The sequence below is a fragment of the Psammomys obesus genome, unplaced genomic scaffold, assembly GCF_907164565.1.
Source record: "Psammomys obesus unplaced genomic scaffold, mPsaObe1.curated_primary_1811, whole genome shotgun sequence".
Classification (NCBI taxonomy): domain Eukaryota; kingdom Metazoa; phylum Chordata; class Mammalia; order Rodentia; family Muridae; genus Psammomys; species Psammomys obesus.
The window spans coordinates 30,159,794-30,178,234 of NW_026596057.1; the positions used below are offsets into that span (position 1 = coordinate 30,159,794).

General features: G+C 41.1%; 1 pseudogene; it reads right to left on the reverse strand.

Annotated features, from left to right (window-relative positions):
* Positions 1 to 129: 129 nt before the first annotated feature.
* The window catches only part of LOC129689291 (stress-70 protein, mitochondrial-like), a 64,484-nt pseudogene continuing 46,172 nt past the window's right edge, over positions 130 to 18,441 (reverse strand).

Consider the following 18,441-nt stretch of genomic DNA (forward strand, 5'->3'; position numbering starts at 1 on the left):
TCCGCGAGCCCAGGCATCCGCCAGGGCGCATGCGCGCGCTTCCCGTCCCGCGCAGGCGCTCTGAGCCTCTTGCGGCTGTGGGTGTCCGACCGATGTCCCAAGTCCGTTACACCGGGTCTTAGTGGACAATTAGGGGCCGTCGTTGGCTGAGCTAGAAAAAGTTCGCTGCAAGAAGGGAAGCAAAGATAACTGTGATGAGGAATTAGGAGGACCTGACGCAGTGGCGGCCGGTGTGTTCCCAGTTAGCAAACAGCCACCTGTCAGAGCCTGCTTCAAGGCACTGTGGCAAACACCCAAGTGTGGGCTGAGAGTCACCGTGTGGCTTTCCGACTTCTACCTGAAGTGTAAGCCCACGCAACATTATCGAGTTTGTTTTTATGAACTCACTGTGAACAGAAAATGTGCATGTAGGAGTGAGGCTGAGAAAAGGACAAGGAAACCTCTGAAGGGACGTAGAGCCCCTGCCTAACCTGTTGCCTCTCCGACAGAATGTCCAGTGGACAGCTATTGCCCAGCTGGCGATGGACGTTCTAGATCTTGTTTGTACAAACCTAAGAAAAAGGGTGCAAAGTCCGTGAGCAAATGAAATAGACATCCCTCCTTCACCTGTAACTCCACCGGCTTCATACCTCACACATAACTCGGAATCTGAAAAGGCCACCCTCTCCTTAGAAGATACGGAGCAAGGACATATCCAGAAGGGGGAGAGTTGGGGGAATGCCTCAACTTTGTTGTTTGAATAGCTGTTGCAGTGAAAGTGCTTTATAGCTGAGCTGAACAGTCTATTTGTAGATAGCCCTCTAGAAATGTGCACCCCATCCTATCAGTGCGACAAAGACTGACAACCAAATACACAGTTCCTCTCTACGCCTTCAGATGCAAGCCCCACCTGTGTATCACAACAATTCAGAGTGAAAACTAGATTGCCAATTCTTGTCTGAATGTAAAGAGTATTGGACTTTTCCTGTGAATTTTACAGATTTGCTAGTCCCCACAACTGAATGAAAAACTGAGGGTGGGATTGGGAGGGAATGAGGAAGGGGGCTACAGCTGGGATACAAAGTAAATAACCCGTGATTAATATAAAAAATAAAAATTAATAAAAAAAACCTGAAGACATGCCAGCTCCTAGGTATGGTTGAGGAGGTTTAGTGTAGACATGAAGGAGAGAACAGCCAGAGACATCTGGAAGGATACAGACTGAACTGGGCTATTGGGGGTATGGGGAGCAAGGTAGAAAGAGAAGAAAGTAGACAGGATGGCTGAGACATGAGTGCTAAGAGAGGAGCTGAGGACCAAGAGGCCATGGGCGGTCCAGGAGACCAAGCAGCCAAGAGACCCTGTAGCTATATACAGGAGTTCACGCTCAGGTGCTGGAGAGATTTAGAGTGGGGTAGGTCAGTCAGGATGACTTTGTAATAGTTATTTGGGATACTTAGAATCTGACAGCCAGCATCTGCTTTGATGTGTTAAACAGGCACCTCAGCCATTTGTTCTGAGTTTGAGATCTAACAACAATTATGTTAACTAATTTCTGGAACTAAATCTTGTTAATCTTACTTCTCCATACTATTATTTGTGTTTCTATGGAAAACAGGAAGCAAAACAACGTCTTGACAATTCCCTCAATCACATACCACTGAGAAGGTAGAAGTTGGGTAAGGGCCTATAGGGACAGAGCACAGGGAGCTGCCGAGAAGGAAGAACCCTCACACGTACAAAGATCTACTGTCTACAAATGTTGCTGAGATATCATGGTCTTTGATTTCAGGCATCCCTGAGTCTCTACCTGCTGCAGAGTGTGGCTGGCATACCCTGCCCTCTGTCCTGAATTCTCTTGCCCAGGGGCATGGCTTCTTCTCTTCCAGAGGCCTTCACTATTTAATCCAGACAGTTTGGCTCCCTTCTCTCTCTCTTCTCTGCTCCTCACTCTTTCTGTGTCACTCCTGTTCTCCTACTCCTTTCTCTGTGCACACCTCTCTTCCTTTCTCTTTCTTTTTGTCTCCCTCTCCTTCTTGGCAGCCAAGAGCTGCTTCCAATAAACATGTATTTATATACTGTAACTTCATCTTGCCATTAGCTCATTCCATCATTTCAATTAGTCTTTACATCCTTGCAAGGTGTTTCACGGGTTTGTTTCTAAAAATGAAAAGGTTTTTTCTTCATTTATTCAATTAAATGTCCACAGAACAACTGTACTGTGACAGGAATGGAACATTTCTAGTTTAATAAACATGATTTTCAAAAGCATGACAGATGTAAAATGCCTAGGAATGAATCTTAATTATATTCATCTTGTATGCAAATCCTTTGCAACAGGGCTAGAAAATTTTTCTATATGAGGCCAGTTATTAATCATTTTACTTTTATGCAACTTTAAAAGCTTATAGGATGTAAAAAATTCTTTTTATACCATAAACCACAAAAAGTCCAGACACTGATTAAATTGGACTCAACAGCCATTGTCTCTAACCTCTCAGACACTCAGAAAAATAACAACCAAATAATCAAAGACTGCTCTGTAGTGAGAATTTTGGTTTATTAAAAAAAAAATAATAATAAACCTCAGTTTTGTTATGTGAATATGTTTTTGTTTTAATCCCAGGTATGGGATAAGAGGCTGCTTCACAGCAGGTGATTATGATTTACCTCATGCACTAGCAGGGACATGATTTTTGCCAGTTAAATTTACATTTGGAATTCTTGGGACTCTTAAGAAGATATAAAGGCCAGAGCCCAGAGAAGGGGCAAGGGCGCTTCTATGAGGTGGCTGCTACTGTCCCCGCTGCTACTGGTCCACCCTACTGCTCCATTTGCTGTGGCATTTACTATAGCTGGTGTGCTAGACTGGTGGGTACTATCGTGTTGAAGACTGGACTTGCCTCAAAGAACTGTATGTCCCTAATCAGCATAATTAATAGTTGATGTGAGACAGGCCAATTCATTGAGAATGGTGTCACCCCTAGGATGGTGGCCCTGGGTTGTTATAACAAAGCAGGCTGAAAAAAGAATTGCAAGCAGACAGTCAGTGAGCAGCACTCCTCCATGGTTTCTGCTTCAGTTCCTGCCCCCAGGTTCCTATCTTTAGTTCTTGCCCTGACTTTCTTTGATGTGGAAGTGAAGTAGAGTAGAGCCTTTCTTCTCAAAGTTGCTTTCAGTCATGGTGTCCTACCACAATAATGAGAACCTGACTGAGTCACTGAGTGTCATAGTCACTTTTCAATTGTGATCCAACAGCATGAGCAAGGCAATTTATAAAAGCGTTTCATTTTAAGCTTACAGTTTCTGAGGGTCAGAGTACATGAGGGCAGAGCGAAGTCATGACAACAGGAACAGATGTGAGCTTACAATTTGATCCAAAAGTAGGAGGCAGAAAGAGAGACACTGAGAATGACACAGGCTTCTGAAACCAAAAGTGTTACCCACGGAATACACACCTCCTCCAAACAGGCCACAACTCCTAACACTTCACAAACAGCTCCACCAACTAGGCACAAAGTATTCAAATGTATGCACCTATGGGGACCATTATCAGCCAAACCACCACAGTGAGTGTATGGGCCAGCTAAAAATCTCACACATGTTTTTTGAGGATGTAAAATGCTACAAATGCTATGAAAAAAATGAATACTTTCCAAACATCAATATCAAACATATTGTACCAGAGAACCATGCCAACCTTATAGAGACAAAATTAAAGAATATGTTCACACATACATGAAAATTTTTAATCACATTATTTTAGATATTCCTAAACCTGAAGCAACTCATGGGTACAAAAACAAATAGATAAGTCTATTGTATTTTCATATAGTAAGTAGTATTTCTAAAAAGAATTACAGACTCATGATAAAAGCATAAGTGGCTCTCAAATAACTAAATAAATGCCAAACACATACTATTTCTATATGGTCAAACATCACAAAGCTACATATGAGTGTTTGAAATTTAATCATTTTGCTGCTTGAGCTGGAGGCTTAAGAAAAGGGCAGATTGCAAAATGGCATGTTTCAATACAGAGGTAATAGTTACACACTCAGCTAAATTATTATAAAGTTAGAGACCATGAGTGTTCAGCCTTAGAGAGGTGCAGAAAGCCACAGAACTTCACACTTTTACAAGCAGAACTTTCTATTAGTTATTTCAATAAAGGTATATTTAAGAAGTTGTAATGGGTTAAGAAATGCTTAGGTAATGTAATGATTGTTGTGTGGAAAAGAGTACATACTCTTGTATACATTGAGGTCTGGAGCCAGTTAGATTCTCACCGGGCAGTCTGTATGGTGCCTGGTAACCCTAAAGCTTTCCACTGCTGTGTGACAGCCACTTGCTCACACAGGTGTAAATACCACGGTACCTAGAAGAAACAGAGACAACCAGCAGCATGCTGATTGGCATTTTCAGCTCTTTCCCCATAGTTGCCCTCCACTTCTAAAACTTCTTTTAAAACCTCAAACAAAAAGGCAGATGAGGGAAACCCACCCTTGGGACCACACGTGTTAGGACCTCTGGAGGCCACTGATCTGAGTCCCAGAACCTTTGCACTGCTGCCCTCCGGAGCTCTACTTCCCCTGGTCTTGAACCCAGCACTGGACTCTAGCATTGAGGAACGCTAGTGTTCATCTATTGCCTTTGTACCAACACCAATTCTCTCGCTCGCTCGCTCGCGCTCTCTCTCTCTCTCTGTGCGTGTGTGTGGCGTGTATGTCTGTGTGTGCATGCATCCATATATGTATTTGTGTAATGCAGCCTCTCTCTCAGCTCACATAGGCTTATCCCAGGGAACTAAGGTGCCAGAAAAATCAATGGTCACTAGAGTGACCCTAGGCCACTTGAGGATTGAGGATCCACTCTCTTACATCAGTGAGGACTGAAGAATGCAAATTGATGCAGGAGTGAACGAAGCAAAAGGAGGACCTCAGTAAAAGAGAAGCAAATAAAACAAACAAATAAAATATTGAATATCCTGCCTTAACCTGGTTTTATCACTGTAAATTTAGTGAGCGGAGCTGGAAAATAAGTGCGTTGATCAGAAGGCACTGCCCTGATCCTAAGTTTAGACTTCATCTACTCTTCACTCCGTAAGAGAAATAATGTGCTTCAGTTTTTTATTTACCATTAAAATTTTCTCTTTCAGTATTGATGAACTGCAAATCTTCCAAACCAAACATTTTGCTCAGAGTATCAGTGAACAATAAAACAGAATCATTTATCTCAAACACATAAAGGTATGCTATCCCTAACATGTTATCACATTAAATTGATCATTGAGAATATTCTCTTGGGACTGAGCAGCTATCAACACAGTTTATATAAACTTTTTTCTTATAATTATTATAAAATTCTTACAATAAGAACTTGATTTACTCAACTAGAGTCACACACATATTCTCCCTGGAGCTTACCCTTTTGTAGGCCTCTAGCCTGTCAAAGAGATGCCTCCCTCCCATGTCCCTCCTCTCCTCCACTGATAGAGGAAGGGAGGTCCTCCTCCTCTTCCATCTGACCCTAGCCTGTCAGGTTTCATCAGGACTGGCTGCACAGTCTTTCTCTGTGGCCTGTTAACACTGCTCCCCCCTCAGGGGAAGGTAATCAAAGAGCCTGCCACTGGGTTCATGTCAGGAACAGTCCTTGTTCCCCTTACTAGGGAACCCACTTGGAGAGGGCAGGATTGGGAGCGAACGAGGGAGGGGGCTACAGCTGAGATACAAAGTGAAGAAATTGTAAGAAATTTTAAAATAAAATTTAAAAATATCAAAAAAGAAGAGAAAATAAACAAATATAATAAAAAAGAGATGCCTTCCTCAGTTTCCTTTCTCTCTCCCAGTCCTCTTACCACCTACCCCTGTTTTCCCCACATCTATTTCCACCCTCATTTCCCTCCCCTTTCCATTTACTGCCCGGTTCCCTCTCTTCATTCACTTCTGCTATCTACTCTATTTTCTCTTCTGAGTGACATTCTGGTAGCCTCACTTGGGCCCTCCTTATTACTTAACTTCTTTGGGTCTGTGGATTGTAGTACGGATAACCTGTACTATAGGTCTAATATCCACTTATAAGTGTGTCTTTCTGGGTCTGGGTTACCTCACTCAGGACAACCTTTTCTAGTTCCATCCACTTGTCTGCAAATTCATTATTTCCTTGTTTTTATTAACTGAGTAGTATTCCATTGCGTAAATGTACCACAATTTCTTTATACATTCTTTGGTTGAGTGACATCTAGGTTGTTTCCATTTTCTGGCTGTTTTGGATAAAGCCGCTATGAATCCTAAGAAAGGGGTGACATGGAGATTGAAGTGACCACCTCCCAGGCAGGCAGGACTAGTGGAGGGAGGAGAACAACAACCCATCCATAAAACCTTTGATTCAAAAAATTACCCTGCCTATCAGAAGTACAGGGATAAAGAGGCAACAGAGACTGAGGGAATGTCCAACCAATAATTGGCTTAACCTGAGACCACCCCACAGTAGACAACCAGCCCCTGGCACTATTAATGATGCTCTGCTATGCTTGCAGATAGGAGCCTAACATGACAGTCATCTGGGAGGCTCCAGCCAGCAGCGGATCAAGAAAGATGTTGGGACTTGCAGCCAAGCATGGGGCAGAGCTCTGGGGGTCTTGTGGAAGTGTTAGGGGAAAGATGGAAGGACCTAGAGGGGACAGAAACCCCACAAGAAGACCAACAGAGACAACTAATCCAGAATGCATAGTCTGTACCTAGCCCCCTGCACACATTAGGACTGTGGGTGGCTTTGTCTTCATATAGGCTGCCTGGCAAGTGGAGAGGGGACTGTTTCTAACATGGACTTTATTGTCTGGTTTTGGGTCACTTCCACCTGGCAGGGCTGTCTTGCCTGGCCTCGGGGGATGAGGATATGCTCAGTCTTCATGTGACTTGATGTTCTGGGGAAGATTAATATTGGGGAGGGAGCTCTAATTTTTTGAGGGGAGAAAGGGAGAGGGGAAGGAGCAAGGAGGGGGAAGGAGACTGGGAGGAGAGGAGGGAGGAGGCACCCTTGGAATGTAAAGCGAATAAACTTAAATAAAATAAAAATTAAAAAAGAACTTGATTTACAATGAAAAGAATCCTTTATAATTCAATTTTAATCTATAATATATGGAGTATTCTTTTTAAATGTTCAATATGAGAACTGTGCCCAATTTATCCTACATTTTTCTTTAAAATAATTTTTAAAGCTCTTTTAAACATTTAATGTCTTATCAACAGTAAAGTTTGAAACTCACAGCCATTTCCTGGAGTCCCCCAAAGTATATTTGCACATATAAGTACAGATAGAAATACATTCTTTCAAGTTATAAAACAATCACATTTTTTTAATTTAGGCAGAAGAAGAATTGAATATGATAAAGCTGCAGTGTAGAAACACTGCATTTTTATAGATAATCATTACTTCCACTGGAGGGTGCAATTTGCCAGTATATCAACATTTCCATAGTTTTTGTAATGAGTAGGCTTAATAAATATTATCAGAGAAATGATTATTTCCAAAACACACATAAAGAATACTGAGCAGAGTTCACACACCTTCAAATAAATTAAAATTTACCACTTGGAAGTAAGGCTTTATTATACAAAACACTTATGATTTAATTAGGATAACGTGGTTTATAAACTAAATGTAATTTTATTCTTTTATTGTTTTTGAATGCCATGTTTAAAAGTTCAGTGTTGATACTATAAAATGCATATTAAATATTTATGACAATGGTATAATCTTACCTATGATATGAAGTTTTTGTCATTAGTGGTTTAAAGATATTTTTAAAAATTTGTATAAAAAACTGTGTAGCACAGGCTGACCTCGAACTCCTGCCTCTTCCTCCTTCAGCAAATCCTACCAGTGTGCGCCCCGACAACCGGTAAAGTGCATGAATCTTAAGTAAGAAGTGGGAAATAGCAAGATCTGGGGAGGACAGGAACCCCACAAAGAGAGCAACAGAACCAGAACATTTGAACACAGGGGTCTCCCCAGGGACTCATATTCCAACCAAGGAACATGCATGGAGATAACCTAGAACCCCTGCACAGATGTACCCCATGGCAGTTTAGCGTCCAAGTGGGTTACATAGTAATGGGAAGAGGGACTGCCTCTGACATGAACAGATTGGCCTGCTCTTTGATCACCTCCCCCTGAGGGGAGAGCAGCCCTACCAGGCCACAGAAGATGACAATGCAGCCACTCCTGATGGGATCTGATAGACTAAGATCAGAAGGAAGGAGAGGAGGACCTCCCCTATCAGTGGACTTGGGGAGGGGCAAGCGAGAAGAAGGGGGAGGGAGGGGAGGAGGGAGGGGCTTATGGGGGGATACAAAGTGAATAAACTGTAATTAATAAAAAATAAAAAAATAAAAATAAAAAAGTAAAAAAAATTGTATAAAATATAGATAAATTCTGATTTTTTTTACATCAATAATATGTAGTCCAACAGTAAATATGAATTTAGTCAGCATAAAGCTAATCAACACACCTAACTGAACTTTTTACTCTTATCATATACCTCATACAGTATTGAGACTATTAGGGGCATAAACTATGAATTCTACTAATAGGATTTATTGAGCACTGACTGTTGGCGGTTATATGCTTTTTAATTTTCCAGTTATTTATTTAATCCTCACCACAGTCTTATGGTGTAGGTACAATATTCTCCATTTCATAGACGGATAATGAAAAATGCTAAGCTCCTTTCCAAGTCCATACAAGTGGCATGAGCCTCCCCAGGACCCAGATTTCACCAGTATTTAACAGCCGTGTTAAACATTGATGTCTAGCACTGCCACCCAGCTGGGAACTGTAGTGTTTATTTTGGATGTAGATGGTAGGTACTTTCAATTGTTACTAAGTCTCCCAACAATAACTTTTCAAGTGTGTGTGTGTGTGTGTGTTTGTGTGTGTGTGTGTGTGTGTGTGTGTTCTGCTTGGCCTAAGCTGATAAAACACCTGTAATTACGACTTAGGGATTATTGGCAGATTATTTTTAACCCATCTTTGATTTTCTCCCAGTAGTGGAAAAGTAGTTTTTTTAAATAGTACTTTCTATGTAGCAATGCAATTTACCTATTAAACAACACTGCAATAGAATGTTCTGATGTTGTTTTAAACAAAAGGAAAAATGAAGGGAATTTCAGGTTACAATACCCTTTTGCTAAGGACAAACATTTAAAATCTCTTTTCCTATGTGGTTCACAGTGAAACAGGTGTTCTTTGACTACTCATGTTTAATTTCAGTTGCACAAATGGTGTGCGGGATTAAAACAAACCCCCAACTTTCACAGTCACTGTCTCAAAGGCATAACACATGTTGGCTTCTCTCAGAACACAATGATGGCTCTTGCTACTTCACTGCCCAGAAAACGGAATTCACAGGCCCACCCCAAAGTACAATTAACAAAACATAAACTATGATGCAGTTGAAACTAGGAAAAGTAGTTAGCTTTGTATTTTCTTTCATGGCTCATGTTTCCTTTGGCCCACACTCCATCCTTCTCGCTCTCAGCACCAGCATTATTACAGCAACCTGTCACAAAGAGTGAAAAGGCAACGTCACTATCTCGGTCGGACATGACCACATAATCAAGCAGACAATAAAATGTCTACGATTAGTGTCCTGTGGGAGTTCCAGGAAATCTTAAAAATAAAGTTTGTGCTTTTTCAATGCTTGTCCAAATCATCCTCAGTTACAGGCCTCCATAACAGCATGAAGAGCAGCTGGGGCTTAACAGCCATTTTGGTGCTTGGGACAGGAAGACAGAATCACAAAGCAAGCTGGGAAAAGGTTTCTACTACCCTTAATTACCTGTCAAAAGGCTTTTCATTTCTTTGTTTTTGTTTTGTTTTTGCTTTTGTTTTTTGTTTGTTTTGTTTTGGGGGTTGCTTTTTATTTTTCTGTTACATGCAGCTGTATCTCATTCTATCAGCAGATCCTGGCAAGGTTTAAGGGCCTATTTTCTCTCACTTCAACTTCAGCAACACATTACCTTATCCTTTCTTCAGCGGATGTGACTGTGCCAGGAGATCAAAAACTATCTTTTAATGTCTAGAAATAATGCATTTTCTCAATTTTGCACGATAATTTCTTTAAGTGTTAATAGCATCTGTAGTTCAAAATTAATTTTAAAAGTTGTTCTATAAAAAAATGATAACCTGGATTTTGGCAGGGTACTCCGTGCATGGAGGCCTGGAGAGACCATATGGTGAAGATCTGAGTGAAGCCTGGGTTGTCTTGAAGACCCTAGTGTATTGAATATTCCAGGGCCATGGACACCCACCAAGAAAATCTGCTAACAGGGTGTGGAACCCCCTGAAGAGAAGTATGTTTTAGTCAACAAAGCTGGAAGAAATAGGAGGAATGCATCATTCAGTGTCACCCAAATGTGAATAAGAAGTCATCTGGAGGGAGGGGGGGACAAGATGGTGGCACCATGAGGACACCGCATCTGAGGACCAGGACAACATCTTCGGTACAGCGACCAAGAGACTGAACTCTGGGCCCTAAAACAACAGTGATCATGTTTCCCAGGTGAGGGGAAACTCCACGAGGGCCCACTCTCAGGTCACCCAGCCAGAACACGGAAGAGATCCCAGGTGGCACAGGCACTAGGTCACCAGACCAGAGGCACATGCCTGGGTGTCCCGATCACCTTCCCAGGCTGATCGGTGGGCACAAAAACACTAGAGACTGGGAGTCCCAGTCGTGAGAAAAACCCACGGGGAAGGAAAGTAGCAGGACTGGCCACGGGTCACCCAGTTTTTCCCTGGAAAAGGTCTTGCAGAATGGCGGGCACGCACTGCCACCTCTGAACTGGGCTCCAGCCACCAACACAGAGACTTGCTGCGCTCCCAATTCTCCCTCACAGACAGAGCTGTGTGCCCCAGGGCAACAGAGATTGGGAGTCCAGGTCAGGAGAAAACACCACAGGGAGGGAGACAGCTTAGAGTGCTCAGCCGACACCCCTCCACCCCCAGCACATATGGGAAAGTTCCCTGGAAAAGGTCTCAGACTCCTGCCCAGTCACCAGCTTGGAGCCACCACCCGCCAGCACCTGTGCACTCTACGCAGGACAACCCAAACACCACAGACTGGGACTTCCTGTTGGGAGAAAACCTGCAGTAGGGGAAACACCTGGCCCGACCTCAGGACACCTAGCTCTGGAAAAGTTTCTGACTATCTCCCAGCTCCTGCCTCTAGCCTCCAGCTGCATGCATGAGAGCAGAGCACACCTGCCACTGACTACCGCTTGGGTACTGGGGCACAGAGCCCCAATCTCAGACCTACAGAAGCCTGGGATCCCTGAGATCAACCCTCAGAACTGCTCCAAGGAGCAATCAGTTATCCCTAATTAAACTGTCCAAACCACAGGACACCCAGGTTACAGCAGCAGCTCTCTAAATTTACATCAAGAAACCCAGAAGCAGGGCAGCTGTCTCCAGGACTTCTCCGGCTGAGAGGAGAGCCCTCTCGACTTAAAAAGACCACAGTTACCACTCAGGACTGTATCCTATCTGATCACCATGGACTAAAACTGGACCTCAACAACAACAGATATGGCAAAAAGCCTACACACACATGGGAACTGAACAACTTGCTACTAAATGACATTTGGGTCAGTGAAGAAATAAAGAAAGAAATTAAAGTCTTCCTAGAATTCAATGAAAATGAAGACACAACATACTCAAACTTATGGGACACAATGAAAACAGTGCTAAGAGGAAAGTTCATAGCACTAAGTGCCTTCAAAAAGAAATTGGAGACATCTCATTCAAGCAACTCAATGGCTCACCTAAAAGCCCTAGAAAAAAAGAAGCAGACACACCAAAAAGGAGTAGATGGCTGGAAATAATCAAACTCAGGACTAAAATCAATAAATTAGAAACAAATAAAACAATTCAAAGAATCAATGAAACCAAGAGCTGGTTCTTTGAGAAAATCAACAAGATAGACAAACCCTTAGTTAAACTAACTAAAAGGCAGAGAGACACCATCCAAATCAACAAAATCAGAAATGAAAAGGGGGACATAACCACAGACACTGAGGAAATCCAAACAATCATTAGGACTTACTTCAAAAGTCTATATGCCACAAAATTTGAAAATATAAATGAAATGGACAATTTTCTTGATCGATTCCACTTACCAAAGCTAAATCAAGACCAGGTAAATCAATTAAATAGTCCTATATCCCCCAAGGAAATAGAAGCAGTCATTAAAAGTCTACTATCCAAAAAAAGCCGAGGACCAGATGGTTTCAGCGCAGAATTCTACCAGACCTTCAAAGAAGAGCAAATTCCAGTTCTCTTCAAACTATTCCACAAAATAGAAACAGAAGGAACACTACCAAATTCATTCTATGAAGCCACAGTCACCTTGGTACTTAAACCTCACAAAGACTCAACAAAGAAAGAGAATTTCAGGCCAATCTCCCTTATGAACATTGATGCAAAATACTTTAAAAAATACTTGCAAACCGAATACAAGAACACATCAAAGATATCATCCACTATGACCAAGTAGGTTTCATCCCAGGTATGCAGGGGTGGTTCAATATAAGGAAATCCATCAATGTGATCCACCATATTAACAAACTGAATGAAAAAAACCACATGATAATCCCCTTAGATGCTGAAAAAGCATTTGACAAAATCCAACATGCATTTATGCTTAAAGTCTTGGAGAGATCAGGGATTCAAGGCACATATCTAAACATAGTAAAGGCGATATACAGCAAGCCTGTAGCCAACATCAAACTAAACAGGGAGAAGCTTAAATCATTCCCACTGAAATCAGGCACAAGACAAGGCTGCCCACTCTCTCCATATCTCTTCAACATGGTTCTGAAAGTCCTTGCTAGAGCAATAAGACAGTTGAAGGAGATCAAGGGGATACAAATTGGAAAGGAAGATGTCAAATTATCACTATTTGCAAATGATATGATAGTATACCTGAGTGACCCCATAAAATCTACCAGGGAACTCCTACAGCTGATAAACAACTTCAGCAAAGTGGCTGGATACAAAATTAACAGTAGCCCTCCTGTATACAAAAGACAAAGGGTCCGAGAAAGAAATTAGGGAAATAACACCATTCACATAGCCACAAAAAAACATAATGTACCTTGGTATGACCCTCACCAAGCAAGTCAAAGACTTGTATGAAAAAAAATTTCAAGTCTCTGAAGAAAGAATTAGAGGAAGATATGAGAAGATGGAAAGATCTCCCATGCTCATGGCTTGGCAGGATTAACATAGTAAAAACAGCAATCTAACCAAAAGCAATCTACAGATTCAATGCAATTCCCATCAAATTACCAATACAACTCTTTACAGACCTAGAAAGAAAAATTTTCAACTTCACATGGAATAACAAGAAACCCAGAATTGCTAAAACAATCCTCTATGATAAAAGAGCTTCTGGAGATATCTCCATCCCTGACTCAAGCTGTACTATAGAGCAACAGTAATAAAAAACTGCATGGTACTGGTATAGAAACAGAATGGTGGATCAATGGAACTGACCAGATAGACCCAGAAGACCCAGATATAAACTCAAGCACTTATGGACACCTGATTTTTGGCAAAGATGCCAAAACCATACAATGGAAAAAAAAAAGATAGCATCTTCAACAAATGGTGTGGGTCTAACTGGAAGTCTACATGTAGAAAAATGCATAGATACATGTTTATCACCTGCACAAAACTAAAGTCCAAGTGGATCAAAGACCTCAATATAAAACCAGACACATTAAATTGGTTAGAAGAAAAAGTAGGGAAGAGCCTTGAAGTCATTGGCACAGGAGACAACTTCCTGAACAGAACACCAACAGCACAGGCTCTAAGAGCAACAATCAATAAATGGGACCTCATGAAACCAAAAAGCTTCTGTAAAGCAAAGGACACTGTCATAAAAACAAAACGAATGCCTACAGATTGGGAAAGAATCTTCACCAACCCTCTATCTGACAGAGGGATAAGATCCAGTATATATAAAGAACTACAGCAGTTGAAAGGCAGCAAATCAAGTAATCCAATTAAAAAATGGGGAACAGAGCTAAACAGAATTCTCAATAGAGGAATATCGAATGGCAGAGAAACACTTAAAGAAATGCTCAATGTCGTTAGCCATGAGGGAAATGCAAATCAAAACGACCCTGAGATTTCACCTTACACCCATCAGAATGGCCAAGATCAAAAACTCAAGTGACAACACATGCTGGAGAGGTTGTGGAGAAAGAGGAACCCTCCTCCACTGCTGGTGGGAATGTAAACTTGTACAACCACTCTGGAAATCAATCTGGCGCTTTCTTATACAACTAGGAATAATGCTTCCTCAAGATCCAGCTATACCACTTCAAGGCATGTATCCAAAAGAGGCTCAAGTACACAATAAGGACATTTGCTCAGCCATGTTTGTAGCAGCTTTATTTGTAATAGCCAGAAGCTGGAAACAACCCAGATGCCCCTCAACTGAAGAATGGTTACAGAAATGATGGTACACAATGGAATATTACTCAGCAATAAAAAAACAAGGAAATCATGAAATTTGCAAGTAAATGGTGGAAACTGGAAACTAGATCACTCATCCTGAGTGATCTATCCCAGAGGCAGAAAGACACACGGTATATACTCACTCATATAGACATATAATATAGGATAAACCTACTACAATCTGTACACCTAAAGAAACTAATCAAGAGGGAGGACTCTGGCTATAATGCTCAATCCCCATCCCGAAAGGCAAAGAAGATTGACATCAGATGAAGAAGAAAACAGGAAACAAGTTAGGAGCCTGCCACAGAGGGCCTCTGAAAGGCTCTGCCCTGCAGACTATCAAAGCAGATGCTGAGACTTAGTGCCAACTGTTGGGCAGAGTGCATGGAAGAAGAGCAACAGAACCAAAATATCTGAGCACAGGGGTCTTTCCTGAGACTCATTTTCCAACCAAGAACCATGCATGGAGATAATCTAGAACCCCTGCACAGATGTAGCCCATGGCAGTTCAGTGTCCAAGGGTTCCATAGTAATGGGAACAGGGACTGCCTCTGACATGAACTGATTGACCTGCTCTTTGATCACCTCCTCCTAAGAGGGAAGCAGCCTTACCAGGCCACAGAAGATGACAATGCAGCCACTCCTAAAGAGATCTGATAGACTAGGATCAGAAGGAAGGAGAGGAAGACCTCCCCTATCAGTGGACTTGGGGAGAGGCATGCGTGGAGAAGGGGGAGGGAAGGTGGGATTGGGAGGGGAGGATTGAAGGGTTTATGGGGGGATAAAAAGTGAATAAAGTGTAATTAATAAAAATTTTAAAAAAATGATAACCTGTGTAGTGTGATCTACAATCAAGTATCAATTATTAAAATACTTCAATTCAGGACAGTTTATATTTCTTCTTTTGTGAACAGATAATTAAATTTTTTTATGAGTTTTTTGTTTGTTTGATTATTTATTTTTGTTTGTTTAGTTGTTTGTTTTGTGCATCCCTAAATGCATATGATGAGATTTTACCTTCCAATAGGATAGTATTGGGAGATGAGGTTTCTGGAAGGTAAAATAATTTAGATAAAGTCATGACCATGGAAACCCTATGATGAGACTAGCATCCTTATAAAAGCAAAATATGATGGTATGTGCTTATAATCCAAACACTTCAGAAACTGAGGAACGGTGATTGCCATGAGTTTCAGGGTAGACTTGATTACATAGTTGTCGACTTTTGCCCACCTGTATAGACCTATATCCAGAAGACCTGGGACCTGAAAGAATAGGGCACACAGTCTAATGCTGCAGACAACCTTACTTCATTTTCAGTGTTCTTTTATATACAAACGTAACACAGAAAGAAATAGTTCAAACAAGGCTGTTTGAGTTCAGAAAACCATGATCAGAAAAACATAAAACCAAACATCAGTAAGCATATAGTAAATAGTAAGAATAAATATGTCTTCTCAGTTAGGTGTAAATGTTTGTTCTAGGAGGCATGACATCATGTCCAAGAACAATACAGGGAGAAATTTTCACCTGATGATATAAAAAGGTCTTTGGTCTTTTTCCCCGGAGCCTCTCTCCCAGTTCTCGGTGGCATTGTTCACCCTTGGTCATTCTTTCAACTGTGTTCTGACATACAGTAAGTTTCATTATAACCTAAGCTATGTACAAACATACAACAACGAAATTATAATCTGAGGGTCATCCCCAGGAGCAGAGACCTCATCAAGAACCCTGAAACTCTGGCAACTTGCTCATGAACGTTCACACTCCAGACCAGTGAGGAATTAATGTGTTCTATCTTAGCAATCTAGATCCACAGGTGGGGACTATGCTGTTGTCTTGGCAATCCAGGTTGACTGGGATGGGCACTGTGATAGTCTCTTCTTCGGGTCAAACATGTTATAACATGTTTTAGAAGATTACCAGAGGACCATAAGAGGGACAGTGCCTGTCTACTATTGCCAAGTAAATAGTAGCTTCTATGAATAGATTCCTCTTTCCCCTAAAGACAATGAATGTTATAACATATGACATTATCAAGAATTTAGAACTGGTTCTGGTACCAAGAAAAGAGTAGATTTGATAGATTCTTTGCAAAGTTTTTTAGAGCATTTCAGGCATTACTTCAAATATTAAATAATTACATGAAATTTCTATTTTATTATTTTTAAATCAGAAAACCCACTAAAAGTATCTTAATAGTTGTTTTATCTTTTATAAAACATGAGAAAGGACTTTGACACAAATATTATTTCCTAAATTATTAAGAAAAAAATTAAGTAAAATCATAATTTTTAGTCTAACAGTCTTAACTTACCAATTTCAGTATTTAACTTTCTTAGTGGCTTTCACAAAATAAAAGGTCAGTCTACCTCCTTGTTATTAGGTAAGTAACTAAGATTCAGGAGTTTTCTGAAATACCATTCTTACTTTCTTTTTTCTTTTTCTCTCAAGACAGGGTTTCTCTATGTAGCCTTAGCTATCCTGAACTCACTTTGTAGACCAGGCTGACCACGAACTCACAGAGATCCGCCTGTCTCTGCATCTGAGTGCTGGGGTTAAAGGCCTGGGCCACCAAGCCTGGCTCTATTTCTTAAATTTGGCAACGCATAAATATGAATCTCCACAACATCTATGAACTGGCAACTATAAAATGAGTAATACATCTGATTGCCAAGTGCAACTGTGCTGAAAATTCCCTGGTATTTCTCAGGTCTAGAGCAAATCCACTGAGTAGAATCAACACTCAGTTGCACAGGGCAGCACAGCTGTAGTATATGAGAAATGAAAAATCCTGCCACAAAGCTGAAGAATTCTACATGTTCAGCAATCAAGTAAAATTCTGACAATGCCAGTCCCATATCAAAGGAAAGAAAAGTGTGTGGCTCCCTTTTTCATCTCTGTCATCCTCTCTCACCTCACCCCTTCCTCCAGGCAAGCGGTCCACTTGTCATCCTGCTCTCTGGAGCAAGAAAAAGGAAAGTCCCCACTTAGCTCTACCCTCAGCTCCTGTCTCCACGGTCTCTCTTCAAAATAGCCTGAAGCAGCAAAAAAAGAATCAGGAAGCTGAGAGAGCAAAGAAGCATTGAAAGCACTTAGCTAGAAATGAAAAATGGAGGCAAAAATACATGGATAAAATGAAGGTATGGAAAATGTGTTATCCCCATTCAGTTTTCCTGCTTCTCAACAGCCCGAGTCTCAAAACTAAAATGAATCCCATGCCACCTTAGATACACGACCTGAATAAATTACAAAGACCCATGGGGAGCCTAACTCCAACACAGCAGCTGCCACTGGATGACCAAAATAGAAAAAAAATTAGTTAAAAATTATAAAATCAAGGATGGGGAAGAGGGTGGCCCGGCATATTTCATATAGAAGCAGAGTACGATACACATAACAGGAGGGTGTATGAAAGACATTCAGCGTGTTTCAGGCGTGACACCCTACCCTTCAAAGCATTTAAAAATGTATATGACACTAACAAAAGTGCATCATGACAAATTAACTCATGAAACATGAGGAATGCTTTATCCAGTGTATGGTATTTCCTGAATGATAGCACAAAGTATAGATTTAAAAACTAAAATTTATGGGACTGGTGCTATAACTCAATTGCAGAGTTTAAATAAATACATAGATATGTTTTCAATAAGTATTCTTAAGACTCATACCCAAACCCTCGGCAGAGTGCAGGGAATCATATGAAAGAAGGGGAGTTAGTATGATATGGAAAGGATAGGAGCTCCACAAGGACCAAATATATCCGGGCACAGGGTCTTTTCTGAGACTGACACTCCACCAAGAACCATCTATGGATATAACCTAGAACTTCTGCTCGGATGTGGCCCGTGGTAGCTCAGTAACCAAGTAGTTTTCCAAAGTAAGGGGAACAAGGACTATTTCTAACAGGATCTCAAGGGCAGGCTCTTT